At 43.4% G+C, this 15,464-nt stretch overlaps 1 long non-coding RNA gene across 1 annotated transcript in view; it reads right to left on the bottom strand.

Annotated features, from left to right (window-relative positions):
- Positions 1–5,774: 5,774 nt before the first annotated feature.
- LOC138468049 (uncharacterized) overlaps positions 5,775–15,464 on the bottom strand; it is a 134,995-nt gene continuing 125,305 nt past the window's right edge. Inside the window, exon 2 of the long non-coding RNA XR_011268188.1 lies at positions 5,775–7,388. This is a non-coding gene — a long non-coding RNA (uncharacterized lncRNA). The remainder of the gene's footprint in view (positions 7,389–15,464) is intronic.

Genomic DNA, 15,464 nt, shown 5'->3' on the forward strand with positions numbered 1-15,464 from the left:
AAGGGACTTGCCTTCACCCTGCTAAACCGAGTCATTGATCACACACTCAAAGCTACAATGGAAAGGAGTTCTAGATGGTGTGTGCCCATGCATTAAATCCTGCACCGCCAATCTTTTTTAAGGTGACATGAGTTTGGTATAGCGTCTCATTATTTGAGTGGAGAGTACTTCTGACAGGGGTTCTTTGTACTCTTGAAGAAAGGTATGAAGGTGCATGACCTAAGAGACATTTGAATGGCAAGACAGAGCCCTTGAATTGTATTTGCTGCTCAACAGGAATCCAGTGTAACTTCCTACGAGAAGCTGAAATCTTAGAATAACGGCTAAGCCCACATACAGCACAGACAGCTCCATTCTGTGACACCTGTTACTTTCTTAAATTAGATTTTGAAGTGCCTACCAGGAGGCTATTACTGTAGACCAATTTAGAATGTACAATGACTGTGGCATTCATTGCTTGATTATCCACCGATAAATAGGGGCAAATCTGCCACAGAAGACAGACTAGAAAAGCATAGGAGTTAAAGTAGGAGACATGCTTCTTAAAGGTAAGATGAGACTCCTAATGTTTTATCTGTCTCAGACACAACAATGGCAATGCCATCAACTTCAAAAGATTTATACAGAGTGTCAAGGTTTTTTAGTTTATGTTGAGTGCCGATGATAAGCAACTCCGTTTTTATATCATTCAAGGCCAGGGAGTTTGAAGCAATCCATATCTGTATGGCCCTGAATACTTCATTAACTCTGATCACATCTTCACTATAGACCCCAGATAGGTTAAACACTATCTGGATGTAATATGCATAATTTGCAAAATAAACCCCAAGGGAAACACGAAGGTCACATAGAGGCTTAGAGTAAATTTTAACAATAATGGTGACATGCATGAACCCTGTGGAACTCCGCATGTTAAAAGTGTTCTTGAAGACTGGGCATTGCCCTTCACCACATTAGCCATCCTGGGCCCAAGAAAAGATCTGAAACAGCTTGCAGCCTGGGTGGTACATTTACCTATCTTGATCAGTCTCATTTCTAGGAGAGCATGGTCGAACAAATCAAAGACCGAAGAGAGATCCAACAGAAGATGTAGTGCTGCATTACCTTCCTCAATCGTTTCCCCGATATTTGATTTTAAATCTAGGACAGCAGTCTCTGTCCCATGGTTCATGCAGAAACCAGATTGTTCATTCGCTAGGACATTGTTCTGTTCGACAAAATTCTGATATTGGGCTGAAACTATTTTGTCAATTATTTTCAATAGAAACGGTACATTTGTAATTGGTCTGTATTTTCCAGCGACTGTTGGATCCAGGTTCCCCTTTTTTATTAAAGGGGTTATCCACGCCTCCTTAATATTACCTGGGATGCAAGCCTCTTCAAAGGAGCGATTTACAAATCTAGTGACCCATGGGACAAACGTTGTAGCAAAGTCCTTGAAAAACGTTGCAGGGAAACCATCTCCCTTACAAGATGTGGGTTTCAATTTTTGTATGACCTCCAACACCTCGTCTTCCGATACTTCTTTGAAATTAAAACAAGATGGTGTTGGGGGTTGTGACATTACATGCCGATGCAAAGTTGGCTTCGGCTGACTGTAACAACATGACTTGATCCAGTATATATTTTTGGTGTTTTATTATTTTTTGGGTAAAGCTGTCGTGTATAAATTATTTATTTATTTATTTATTTATTTATTTCCATTTATAAAGCGCACAAACTGCCCTAGGGCATCGAGGCGCTGTTACAGCATTTTCACTTGGCAGCAGGTTAACATAGTTACAATACTTAGGTACAAGTTCAGTGGTTAGGTACAAAAACGCTGCTCTTGTTCCATGGTTACAGGGGAGAACAGCGGAGCAGGTGCGGTTTACTTGAATAGTTTGGTTTTCAGTGCCTTTCTGAAAGCCATGAGTGGGGTTTCTGCTCTGAGTTCAAGTGGAAGTGAGTTCCAGGATTTTGGTGCTAGTACCTCGAAACTGGAGCCACTGGCTTTAGTTCTATTGAAGGTAGGAATAGTGAGCTGCTGTGAGTATATTCCACGTTTAGGTCTGAGTGTCTGGACTTGGTGTATTCATTCCACTAGATAAGTGGGTGCTGATTGGGATAGGCATCTGTGGGTTATTGTAAGTGTCTTGAACAATTATGTGCTCTCTGATGAGGAGCCAGTGGGCATCTTTTCTTGCCTCAGAGATGTGCTCTCTTTTGGGAATGCTGAGAGCTGCTCTAAGTGCATTGTTTTGAGTGATTTGTAATCTGTTGATGTTTTTGGCAGATGTGCCGAGTAGGAGGACATTACAATAGTAGTTTTGTACCTATAGTTTCTCTGGCAATGTTGAGACAGTTTTTTGACTGAGAGGTAGGGTTTTATTGCATTGATAATTTTGGTTGTGAGTGCTGCTGAGGAGGAGATATAGCTGACTTGTCTATCCATAGAGAGGGATGAGTCCAGGAAGACTCCAAAAGTTTTTACAGCAGTCGAGACTGTGACTACAGTGTTCTCTATTTTGAAACTGCAATAGTTCTTGTCTAGTTTTTTGAGGGTCTCCTTGGGGTCAACCAGTAAAATTTCAGTTTTGTCTCCATTGAGTCAAAGGCCGTTTGCTGCCATCCAGGCCTGGATGATTGATAGAATATGTGTTTTGTAGTGCTGTGAGGTCATGTGCGTAGTCACAAGTAAGTGGGAAAAGAATTTGTGTGTCATCGGCGTAGTTGGTCAACGTTATGCCGAAATCTTCTAGGTCATTGAACAGTTGTAAGAGGAAAAGTTTGTAGAGTGTGGGGGAGGTACATGAGCCTTGTGGAACGCCACAGCCAATAGGGACGGAGCGGCTGATGCCTGGTCTCAGAAGACCCTCATGGTTTGGTCCTCGAGGAAGGATGTTATCCAGGTGGTGGCCTCATGGGAGAAGTGTGCAGAGTCTGTGAGGTGTTCCCCTAGGATCTTGTGGTCGACCAGGTTGAATGCTGCAGATAGATCAAGAAGCAGGAGGAGTGCTGATTTGCCCTTGTCCATGTTACATAATAGCTGATTTTTTTAGGTCAAGCAGGGCTGACTCAGTGCCATGCCGGGGGTGAAAACTAGATTGCCTCTTTCACAGTATGTTGTGCAACTCGTGGTAGGATTAGATCTGCAGGTATGCAGCTTTGTCGAGGATTTTCAGCAAGAATGGCACCGTTGTGATGGGGCTGTAATTGTTTGGGGAGTCAGGGTCCAGTGTGGGCTTTTTTAGCAATGGCCGGACCCAAGCTTCTTTAAGGGTATTAATGAAGGCTGTGATGAAGGGGGCTAGTACTGCAGTACAGTCTTTGATTATGCTTGCTGGACAGATGTCCCCTTTGCATAGTGATGGTTTTATAAATTCATCATGATTGATGTGACTTCAGGGATGGTTACATTTCAGAAGGTAAAGAGCGGCGCAAGCTTGGGATCTGGAAGGGTAGAAGAATCAGGAGTGGTAGGTATAGGTGGTGAGGTTGTAGGCAGGTTGTTGAAGTTGGATTTTATCTTTTCTTGGAGTAAATTGATTTTTCCCAGCATAGCATGTTGGATGTCATTACACCATTTCTTGTCCTTTACTGTTTGATGTGTTAAGGACGAGGGAGCAACCAACTCGTTGAAGATGGCGAACAGTTCCCTGGATTGGGATTTAGCTTTGTCAATTCTGAAGTTGTATGCAGCGGTTTTTGCTGAGGTGATAGAGCTTTTGTACTGCTTTGCAATGGAGAGGTAGGAGTCATTTGTGGAGTCAGACAGGTAGGATTGCCATTTGTTTAGGGCTTGCCTTTTGAGTACTTTTAGGTCTAGGAGATCTTGATTGTACCAGGAGTTGGTGTGATTGAGATTTTTTTGCTCTTTTTTTCTCTAAAGGAGCAATGGTGTCAACTGCTTCTTTGAGAATGGAGTTGTAGAGATTGACGAGTTCTTTTGGGTTGTCCAAGAGAGATTGTACTAGAGCTGAAGCTTCCAAAAGAGGGAGAAGTCTGTCTTTGGTAAGCAGTGTTTTTGACCTGGCCGTGGCGGCTGGCATAGGAGAGTTTTGTTGGGTTACAAAGTTTGATGGAATGTGGACGTGGATTAGATGGTGGTCTGTCCATGGGCATGGGGTGTTTGAACTGATGTCAACACCACAGTTATGGTCAGCTACCCAATCCAATATGCGCCCTTTGACATGGGTGGGGGATTCAATTTTTGGGATGAATTCTAGTTCGAGGAGGGATTTTGCAAAGGCTTTACTTTGTTTGTCTTTTATGTCCTTGAATCCAAGATTGAAATCTCCTAGGAGGATGGCTCTATTGTTGGATTTGAGGTTATTACCTATGAGGTCTAGGAGGTTGGCTTGGATGTCCAGCAAGGGGCCTGGAGGATGGTATACTAGGTGCATTGTGATGGTGTCTTTGGGCGAGAATGAGATTTTTGTAGAGAGGGCGTTTATTTGATAATAAGGGCGACTCCACCACCTTTGTGAGTGGGTCTGTCATGGCGGAGGATTGTGTTGCCAGGGGGTAAGGATTGGCATATGGCTGGACCGGAAGCTTCGTGTAGCCAGGTTTCAGTAATGGCTAATGCGTCAAGCTCCAGGTCAGTGATCAGGTCATGGATTTCTGTGGTGTGGGCTTGCATTGACCTTGCATTTAGGAGTGCAAGTTGGATTTGGGTGTTGTTACTGGGTTTAGGTGTGACAGTGGTCAGGGGGTGTGACGTGCTGAGTTCCTGGGAGATTATCGATGTGGTATTCGTGAAGGGGAGTGCGTAAGCGGTTGAGGTTACGCATTTGGGAGTCATAGTGGTTTCTCTGGGGGGTTGGGAACGGGATCCTAGTCAACATTGGCACCAGTTTTTTTCAACCACAGACCCTTTAAGTTCTTGTAATACTGTAAACAGTTCTTTTGATTTGGATTTAGCTTTTTCTATTCTTTGATTCACATTTTTCTGTTTAGCTTTGACATTTTCCTTCTTAAAGTTCCTAGTTGCAGTTTTGTGTTTTTGCTGCAGTGTCATCTGACGGATGCTTGCATTTCACCCCTCTAGCATGCAGAACTTCTGAGCTAAACCATTGGTTAAAACAAACTACTTTGTGCTGTTTAACTGGTCTAAAGGGAGCTGAAGAATCAAATACTTCATTAGTAGCTGCTCTAAAAGTAGAAGTAAAAACATCAAGGGAAAGACTCTCATCCATAGATGGTAGAAGAGGTAGCACTTTAGGCGCAAAGGCCCCCATTGAAACCTTTTACAGTTGTGATTTATTATGGAGGGTCTAACTACTTTTGATGGTTTAGTAGGAAGCAATGGGAGGGGAACCTCAAAATGAAGAAATAAATGATCAGACCAAAAACATTGTTCGACTGATGCAACCTGATAGTCCATCTAAACTAATGGGAATCTTCAAAACAAATATAAAGATCCAATACTTCCATTGGATTTCTGGGTTCAGCGCTCAGGAAAGACATTAATCTTTCAGGACCATCTCTTGGGAAGCACAGGGATCTGTTTCGGTACTTCCGTCATTGATAGCCACCAGAACTCATACCTCTATCTTGCTCTCCTTGCAAATATCCCAGCCACTTTAGTCTTTTTCCTAATTGCTGTCTCCAAGGCAATGGAAAATCTGCAGCATTTTTCAATAGTTGCACCCCGATGGCTTCAGGCAGCTGTCCTGGCAAGGTTAAATTCTGCAACCCTCTGTCAGTATTCACCCAGATGATTTTTAGGCAATTCTCCCTCTCTGGCTTGTGCAACCAATTTTTAACCTCAAAGCCACACCTCAGAAATATTAAAATTATGACAAAAACTTTTATTTTCCAGATAAACATAAAAAACAAATATATTTTTGGGTTCCTCTAATCATGCCGCTCGTAATTAACTAACATTTGTCTCGGCAGGAGGTTGCAGTTGCAACTGATGGTTTTTCACAGTCTGTATCACCAAACTTTACACACACTTACATGATTCCTGATGCTACTACCTCCCCAAACTCCAGTTTTGTGACATTTTCTTGGAGCTAGAAATACACTTCACTTTAGGTTGTATGTCTGGTCCGTAAGGTCAAATTCGCATAAGGATTACATCAATTTGTAGGCCTGTTAAGCAGTTTTGAGTGATACCTGAACCATTATGTTGCAACCTATGATTCGTGAGATAATACCCAACTATCAGTCCATTTAAACTAATGGGAATCTTCAAACATATATTCAGATCCTTACTTTCATTCCACAGTTTAAGATTCATTTCTTTCTGGAGCATCTGTTCCAGTCTCTGCTGCTCCATTGTTGAGTTTAGCCTGCAATTATCCCATCAGCCTTTCTTCTCTCAATGCTAGTGATCATCTTGTTGCTTCTCTCAGATAACAGGTCCCAATAAAATTCTTTCTGGTCCCTTCATGAGTGTTCTGAATAGAAACTGAGCCCTTCTCTGGAAATAGAAACTTAAAGGCATAGAAACAGACACTTACATTTGTGAAGGTTGCAATTCCTTAGGGACATGAGGCCTTTTTAATGTGGCAGCTGACACAAAGTACTGCCTTTTCATTCTGTTGCGTTTACTTTTCATGTGAAGGCCGGGCAATATCTCTTATCATGACATCAATGTCCATGTCACTTTATGATCTATATTTGAATGGTTTATGCCAGGGGATTTTACTGTTAAACAGTTCCTTTCCTTCCAAACTGTAGAATGCCCACATGTTCAAGGCATATTTCTTTTTTTGGCAAGACTGTCAGTGTTGAAAAGTAGGCCTCAGTCAGTCACATGAAATGAAAGGTACTTTCATTGCTTTGAATTTCACATCCAAGGCCCATTTTGTACTCTTAAATTTCAATGTACACAGCATTTTAACGTGGGGCAGTTGCAAGTGAAATGCTTCCTTTTGTATATGAGTCAACAAAGTTCCTTTCCAATGTCAATTTCAATTTCCAATTCTGGTTTCATGTTTCATATGTTCCTTGTGTCAAATGCCGAAGTACATACATTTGAATTCACAAGGCACATGAGTAGTGTTTATGATGCTGGTTTTTCAGACTGCAGGTGTGCAAGTGTGCCTTCCCATGAAAAGAAGGTATTTCTGAAAATGTTGGGCCTAACATGGCCTTTCAGTTAATTTGATCCTGGGGCTGCCATTTACCCCCACAGATCCCACCTGGCTCTTTCATCATGATTATTCCTAGGAAAGAGCAGGGGACAGTGTTTCTTTCCACAATACATTTTTTTTGATGGAGCACGTCCTGCTTCTTTTCCATCCTCAGGGAGTGGGCACTGTGCGCGCCACCTCTTTGTTTTTGTGTTCTGGGATTCTTATCACAGACCCCCGCCCTCTTTTAAGGGTCACTGGGATCCTGCCCAGACTCCAATCCTTCTGTTTCCCAGACTGGAAGGAAGGATGATAATCACTCTAAAGAGAGGAGTAAAAAGAATGGTTAAGTATATTTGGTTTAAAACTGCATTGCCTGGATAATAGTACACTGAATTTGAAAGACAACCTTGCATGGAAATTGCGACAAGATTGCATTTAAATTAAGAAACATTTATAATATTTCACCTTGGCATTTACAAAACCATTTTTTTAACATTTCCGATGAATATTAAACCGCTCACCTGTTATATTTATTTTTTAGTTTCCATCCAGGGTTTTTGCCTTACCTTCATTCCTCAGATGGTTCCTTGGCTCTAACTTCATTGGTCTCCTCAATCAGTTGTAAAGCTTGTATGGGATGACAGCTTTTTAAATTGATTTTTATGGGCCCATTTCTCTTCCGATAGTTCTCATTTTCGGATGTGGATCTTATAGACCACAGGTGATTATTTTATCTGCAATTTCAAAACTACCACACCAAGATGGACGATATTTCTGTTCTTGGTCTGATTCCTATGAAAATTCTACATGTAAACCCTGTCACCTACCTCATACTCATTTTCGTGTTCTTTAGGTCATAGTATGAATTTGTTCCTTCAGTCGACTTCTCTAAGTTGTGCTGTGCATAAGCAAAAGCATGATGGAGGTGCTTCCTTAGGATCTCAATGTACTCATGAGTAGTGGACAGGTTAATCAGTGTCTGCTCCTGAATTCTATAGAGCAGATGCTGAGGTAACACCATTTTTCATCCGATCATAAATTCAAATGGAGAAATTTTATTTGCAGAAGATGGTGTAGACCATGGGTGCACCCGTGATGCTGCTGGATGCGGCCTGGCAGGGTTGAAGACTTTCCTAATGGAAGGCGGCCCGCAAGCAGCAACGGTCGCCCTCCATTAAGAAAGCCTTTGTTTTCTTCCTTGACAGGCCGTGAAAAAGACTGCCCCTCATTGCTCAGTCAGCACACACTACGTGACTCCTGTGAGTCACGTAGTGTGTGTGTATGCTGCACCAATGGGGGGCCAGCAGTGCAGCTGACGTAGCCAATAAGGCTTGATGCCGGAAGGCATTTCAGCCTCGCCACGCCAGCCGCACAAGAAGTCATCCCCCCTGCCTGCCTGCCTGCATGCACGTCTTCTCTATGCCCTGCAGCTCGCCCGCCCTCCCGGTGAGTTCATAAAAAAATGCTTTGCGAACGACAGCCGGGTGGGCGAGCAGCAGCATGGCAGGCTTTACCCAGCCCCCAGGTTCACTGAGGGAAGCTGGGGCTTGGTGACCTAATTTGCCCTGGCAGGGCACCGAGTACAGGGGGGATGGGGGCCCTGCCCCCCCCGCAGAATGAAGTCAGGGCTGAGTCCCCCCCGGCCAGAGAGAAGAGACGCAGTATGGATGGCCCATTGTTCCATCCATACTGTGTCTCTCTCTGGCGGCCCGGACAAAAGCGGGAAAACGATGTTTAGAAATTGTGGGACAGATGCAAAGCAAGAAGCTCTTGCTTTGCATCTGTCCCTCAATTTCTAAAAATAATTACTAAAATCAAAGGCACACCCAAAGCTAGTAATTTGAATGCAAGACAGTGAAATTCCCAGAACAGTTCTGTGATTTGGGGAAGGCTCACTACTTCCTTTACATGAGGGTCAGCGTTAGCAGCACTAGGTCAACCTGCTTAAGTGCCCCCAATGTAATCTGGTACATACAGCTGCTCAATGAGGCCGCAGAAAAACGTGCGGCCCCCTGCATCTGAGCCGAGCCAAACATCAGTGTACCTGACCTCCCTCATCTTTCCTCCCCCAGCCCAAGCTGACTGGCAGGCCAACAAATAAAGCACATATTTGGAGGACTTTCTGGCAGTTCCCCAGAGACCGCCATTTGTCAGGTCTGTTGCATTTCATTGTAGCTCTCTCAGGCAAAAGTTATCACCCCTGCACACACATTGAATGAATTTGGTATGGATCTATAGATCGAGAAAACTGAAGTGACAATTCAGAGTGTTTTAACAGAAATATAATTGTCTTCCCAGATGGGAGACTGACTCCATTAATATATATGGGGTCACTGAGATGACCAAGAGTGAAACTGTACAGTCAGTTGTGAGATTACCAGCAACGGTTGATACTATGCTCAAAGGAGTGAGGTGCCCACTCAATATAGCACACTGTTTAAAGTTGTGAGACCCATCCTGAATGCTTGCCCAAAGAGCCTTGGCCAGAGTTGCTCACTGAAGAAGTGAGCATGTGATCCGGGGATTTGCGGTCCTATAACTGCCAGCGATGTCACTTCCTGTATTTGGGCCCCCCGGGAAATTCATAAGTCGGCTCCACTGTGCCCTGGGCTCCTTGATCCTTTCCCCAAACAGCTGCATGTTTCATTCTTCTGTCCTTAAGGGGCGAGGGGGCCATCACTGCTGAAAGCAGTCATTCCGCAATGCTGGGCACACTAAGACTGGGCTATAAATAACAATCAACGCTTGGTTGTCATTGGATTCCTACAGTCAGTATGATAGCTCAGTGAGTTAAGCGCCTGTCTCTGGCATCGGTGTGCAGCCTTCTGTTTGGCTCGCTTAGTGAGATGAGCCCTTGCCTCTGATGGCTGTGTGAACATTTGATTTTCACTACAGGGGCAGAGATACCCCCACCTCTGCCTGATTATAAGCAAGCAAGCAGCCCAACCCATGCCCTGGCCAAACATATTTTATAGCACTATTCATAAGGAATTGCAAAAAGTCATACGATTAACAGGAACTTCATCTTAGCAACAGTCTGTCAACCTGCTGAGCTACCCTAATAGCCTTCTACTTTAGAGCCTTCTACTTGGGGCATAGTGTTTGCTTGAGGGGTGGGTGTCTTGGGCATAGTGTTTGCTTGAGGGGTGGGTGTCTTGGGGCATAGTGTTTGGTTGAGGGGTGGGTGTCTTGGGGCATAGTGTTTGGTTGAGGGGTGGGTGCCTTGGGGCATAGTGTTTGCTTGAGGGGTGGGTGTCTTGGGGCATAGTATTTGCTTGAGGGGTGGGTGCCTTGGGGCATAGTGTTTGCTTGAGGGGTGGGTGTCATGGGGCATAGTGTTTGCTTGAGGGGTGGGTTCCTTGGGGCATAGTGTTTGGTTGAGGGGTGGGTGTCTTGGGGCATAATGTTTGCTTGAGGGGTGGGTGCCTTGGGGCATAGTGTTTGGTTGAGGGGTGGGAGCCATGGGGCATAGTGTTTGGTTGAGGGGTGGGGGCTATGGGGAATAGTGTTGCACTCCAAGAGTGAACCCAAAAAAAAAGCTAAAACAGGCACAGTTAGGAGATTTACATCCTTTGCTTTTTGTAGAAACCTGACTCAGCGAAGGCCATACTCCTCGTGGGCAATCCAAACAGCAAAGTATAGCAGTCCAAAATAATGGAATGTCCAATCAAGTGTCAATAAAATATATATAATTTAATTAAACAGATGATAGGCAATAACTAAATAGAAATAAAATAACAATGGAAAATGTGTAGTACAAAATATAAGTTTGAAATACAAATAAAAATCATTACACCTCAAAAACATTCTTTTTCCATGTGTTTTAATAAGGATTTAGGGGTTGGAAAAGCCTCCTGTGATACCACGCCCCACCGTGCCTACCGGCCTACCCACATTTACTTTTCGGCCCACTATAGCCATCATGTAAGGTACTTTCGGCCCTCTTTCAAAATCAGTTGTGCACCCCTGGTGTAGACCTAATAGCCATCATGACCAGCGGTAATTGAATGTCCAAAATAGGCCCAGAGTCAGCCACAAACATTTCCAAGATGCTCACAATCATCTTGTTGTACCTCTCAATCCCTCTGCTCGAGGCCAGGTGGTAGGCAATGTGCAGTTTTCTTTTTACTCCTAGAATCTCCCACATCTTCATCGTCACCTCACTATTAAAATTACTTCCTCAGTCGGACTCAATCCTTTGCAGGAGGCCAAAACGAGAGAATGTGTGGTTGATCATTAGCACGGCAGCTGTCTTGGCCTTACAATTTTGAGCAGGAAGACATTCTATCCACTTGGTAAACAAGCATGTCACAGTCAACATGCGCTTGTTTCCTCTAAAGGAGTGAATCACTGGCCTGACGATATCGACTTGCAAATCTGACCAAGGTAGTGCCATTCCCCTTTTCTGCACGGGAGATCTGTGTGTGAGAGAACTGTGTTGGAATTGAGCACACAGGAGACACCCTTTAAATAAATGTTCAGCTCCAGGCTCATGTGTGGCAGTATGCAACCTCTAGCAAGATTTCCAATGTAGTATGAAATCCCCAATAAACGGCAGTGGCCAAGTCATCGGCATGATTTAACATCATGCTCCGAAATGAGATAGGTACAACCCACTGGTCACATCCAGATAGGGATCACCTTACCAACAAACCATCTTGGTTTTGGAACATTTTGGAAAACTCCATCAACACCCGTAGACCCTCTTTACAGGTATAATGCGATTCTGTTTGAGGAAACTTTGTTGGGTCCTCTTTCTGTGCATTGATCAAAACTGCATCCATGGTATCTTTTCTCCATTGAGCAGTTGAGATTGCACTGTTGACGCGGTTATGAGAGCTGGTTACAGCAGTGACTTAGATTTCTCCCAGAAGGGATTCTGTCTCTATGAAATCCCCCTGAGGAGCTACGGTTTTAGCCAGATGGTCAGTCAGGTGATTCCCACTTTTATCGCACCCCACTATTTTGGAACTTCTTCCAAAAGATGGTCATCCTGTTAGAGGTCAGCAGATCATCAAAGGGCTAGATCAGTTTCCGATGCTTTAAGGGATGATTGTTAGCACACAAAATGCCTCGATTTTTCGGTTCAATCAGGTGTTCCACAAACCCATTCCTGACATAATCACAGTTGGTGATTATGACCAGTTCTTTGAGTTGGTGGTGTACTGAAGTGAGGATGGATTAATGAATGGCAATTAACTCTGCCACCTGACTACTTCGGGGTCCATTTTTGGAACCAGTTGAGTGCTCTGGGGTGTCATTCAACCAGGCATTCCCAATGCCAGCCACTAGTTCTTTTCCCCTGTTATTGGCAACATGGTAGGAGCACTCAACCACATAGACTGTGAGTATCCCCTTACACGTGTCTTCTTGGGGATGTTAGGTATGCCTCCATATTGTCTTTGGTCATTAAAATTTCGTCCTTGAGACAGTTTTCTTGAGCACAATCATGCAAGCCAGCCAATCTTTGCGCTAGAGGACTCTTCTTGTTTTAGCCATTTCTGACCTCCTCTGGAAAGTCCTGCATGGACAGAATCAAGGAAGTAATCCTGGAATTACTTGCATCACCCACCCGTATCCTGTTACTTTGTAAGTATTGCAAGGATTGGGTAGGAGTCTGTACGATAATGTGCTCTCCCTGGATAAACAGACAGTAGTTTTTCAATGCCCATGCCTTTTCACAGTCATTGAATTTTTCCTCCACAGAGGACAATGTTTTGCTTGCGTATGAGATGACTTTGTCAACCTTGTTGTACTTTTGGTACAATATCCCGGTTAGGAAGGTATCTGAAAACCCTGCCTCCAAGAAGAACTCCATATTCTTCATGGGGTATGCCAAATAAGGAGCATGGGAAAGACTTCTTTTCAGTTGTTTAACTGCCTCGGATTGTTCCGGACCCCACTCCCACTTTACTCTGCCCTTTAATGCGTAGTCTTCAATTAACTTCAGATTGTAATTAGTGTCTCCAAAAAGGCTTCTCAATTCTCACAGGGTCTTTTAATTTCAATAAGGCTTCCACTTTCTTTGTCTGGGGATTCAGACCATCAGGGTTGATTTGTGCCTTAAGATGTTCACTCAGGTCTTACACCATTGTGCCTTCTAAAAGGACAGCTTTGCTCAGGCTTTCTGCAACTGGGTCAGAACATAGTGGATTTCTCCTATATGTACCTCCAAAGTTGAGCTCTTGATCAGGACATCATCTATTTAGCACAGGTTGCCCTTTTGTCCAAATCTGGCATGGCCTTATTCAGATACATGTTGAAGTTATTGCTGAAGTTTATGTATCCAAAGAGTATTTGGTCCACATGTATTGCTGCCCTGCAAAGGTAAAGGCTAGCTTGTTTTGGTCTTACCTACTCACAAGTACCCTCCAGTAACCATTGGTCAAATCAATGGATGTGTACACTTTTGATGCTTGGATCTGTGCCAGCCCTTGATCGATGGTGGGAAGTGGCCGTTTTGACATGTGACCTGTTTGTTCAACTCCCTCAGGTCTGCACATAGTCTCCATTGGCCGTTGGGTTTTAATATCCCCAGTACCGGGTTGTTAAAGGTACTGTGGATCGGACAACTTATTCCACAGGTTTCAAAGTTCTTAATAATATCTGTGAGTGACTCCATGGATGTGAGAGGTAACCGGTATTGTTTCAGAAATACTCGTGTCATCTTTGGGTCCATGGATATGGTGGTGGAATGAATGGATGTACATCCACAGTTATATGAGTCTACTGAAAATATATTGTAGTAGTCCAAGAATGCCTGTTTCAGTTTCTGTGTTTGCTCGTCATTCTCACAGGCATCAGCAAGATTGATCCATTCTTCGACCCTCTGCTTGAAACCTGGAAAGACCTCTGGCTTGGCTATTTGAGCGGTATCCTTCAGTTGGGTAGAGAGATTTCTTTTTTGTGGTGTTATCCTGGCTAGGAGGTTCCAAGGATTCAAGGTAGTTGTTATTCACTTTAAATAACACCTCGTCCTTCCTGATGTCACAGGTGACATCTTGAACCCCATAAGGGCATGAAGAGCACATCAAGAAATTCCCCCCATGATGGGTAAAAATCTTTTCTGGAGGAATTATGTCATTGATTTCAAAACAGGAATGAGGAATTGATCCAATGTTTTCGTTACCTAAATCAATAGAATAATGTTGGGCATCTACTGTCATTCCAATAGAGGTGTCTGCGCCCAAAGTGATACTTTGAGGGTTGCTGTTATCTGCCAATATTTGAATGGTGTCATGTTCTAGATCCACTAGAGGTGTTGGATGTAAAGGCAAACCTTGTTGTTGGAGATGGGAATTCAAATTTACATAGGCGTCATGCTGTTTGATGTTCTTTCCTCGCTTCCTTTTGAGGGAGATCATGAATTGTTGCACCTGTCCTGTGGTGGTAACCTCTTCTCACACTTGAATTTCAACTGCATAAGGCAGCAATTGAGCTGACTGAAATGCTTTTTCAGGGTTGTGAAAGCCCATGGGGTTACTCCCAGTCGTGACCATATGTTACTATTACTTAGATCCAAATTGATTGCGAATCGATTAAGAATATCACAACCTAAATATAATGTGTTAGGGGCCTATCTAACAACCCAAAAATTGTGTTCTATGTTTTTGTTGCCAATAGAAATGTTTAGCATACACATGTTAGGCGGCAGGAAATGTTTGTAATTTGGGGTTTCCAGACCGACTTCCCATTTATCAATCAATTTAAATGTGGGAATGGTTTGATCTTTTGGGAGTTTCCTGAATAATCCTTCACTGATTAAGCTTTTTCCATTATTCAGGCATACTCTGGTGAGCACAGGCTACTCCCCCTCATGTATCTGAATGGGGAAAAACAACTGTTCATCCTTTTTATGAATGTCTGTCAGACTTTGAGCTGATTCTTCATTGTCCTGTAGAGGAGGAGTCAAGTACCTATACAGGAAGTTCCGCCCCTATTATGCCTATATGTTGGCAACCGGAAATTGCAACGTGTGCAATACCAGTGAGAATGCCAATACTGCGAAAAGTCCTCAAAACAAGGTATCCATTGAGAAAGCCCTTTATGTATGCATGAAGAAATGGCGATCTTCTGAGGGAAGTTCCAGACGACGTGTGAAAATGAATGAGGAAAGAACTGGTAATGTCACAATGAAGTTGAGGTAACACACACAGAAGAGATATGAATGAAGCAAGGATATAGACCCTTTAGAACCTTATGGCAAAGTAATCAAGTATGTAACATTTTGCCCCTGAAATGAAGATTGTATGTGCGGAGAGGCACCGAAGAAAATGCAAAACCATTTTACAATTGTGCAGAAGCAGTAACGCAAGTAGACAAAGTAATCATAAGGCTGCGCCAATGTATATACGTAGGAATATATAGAATCTGGATGTTCCACAAACGCACTTT

The sequence above is a fragment of the Ambystoma mexicanum genome, chromosome 4q (assembly GCF_040938575.1).
Source record: "Ambystoma mexicanum isolate Mex_15411 chromosome 4q, UKY_AmexF1_1, whole genome shotgun sequence".
Taxonomy (NCBI): domain Eukaryota; kingdom Metazoa; phylum Chordata; class Amphibia; order Caudata; family Ambystomatidae; genus Ambystoma; species Ambystoma mexicanum.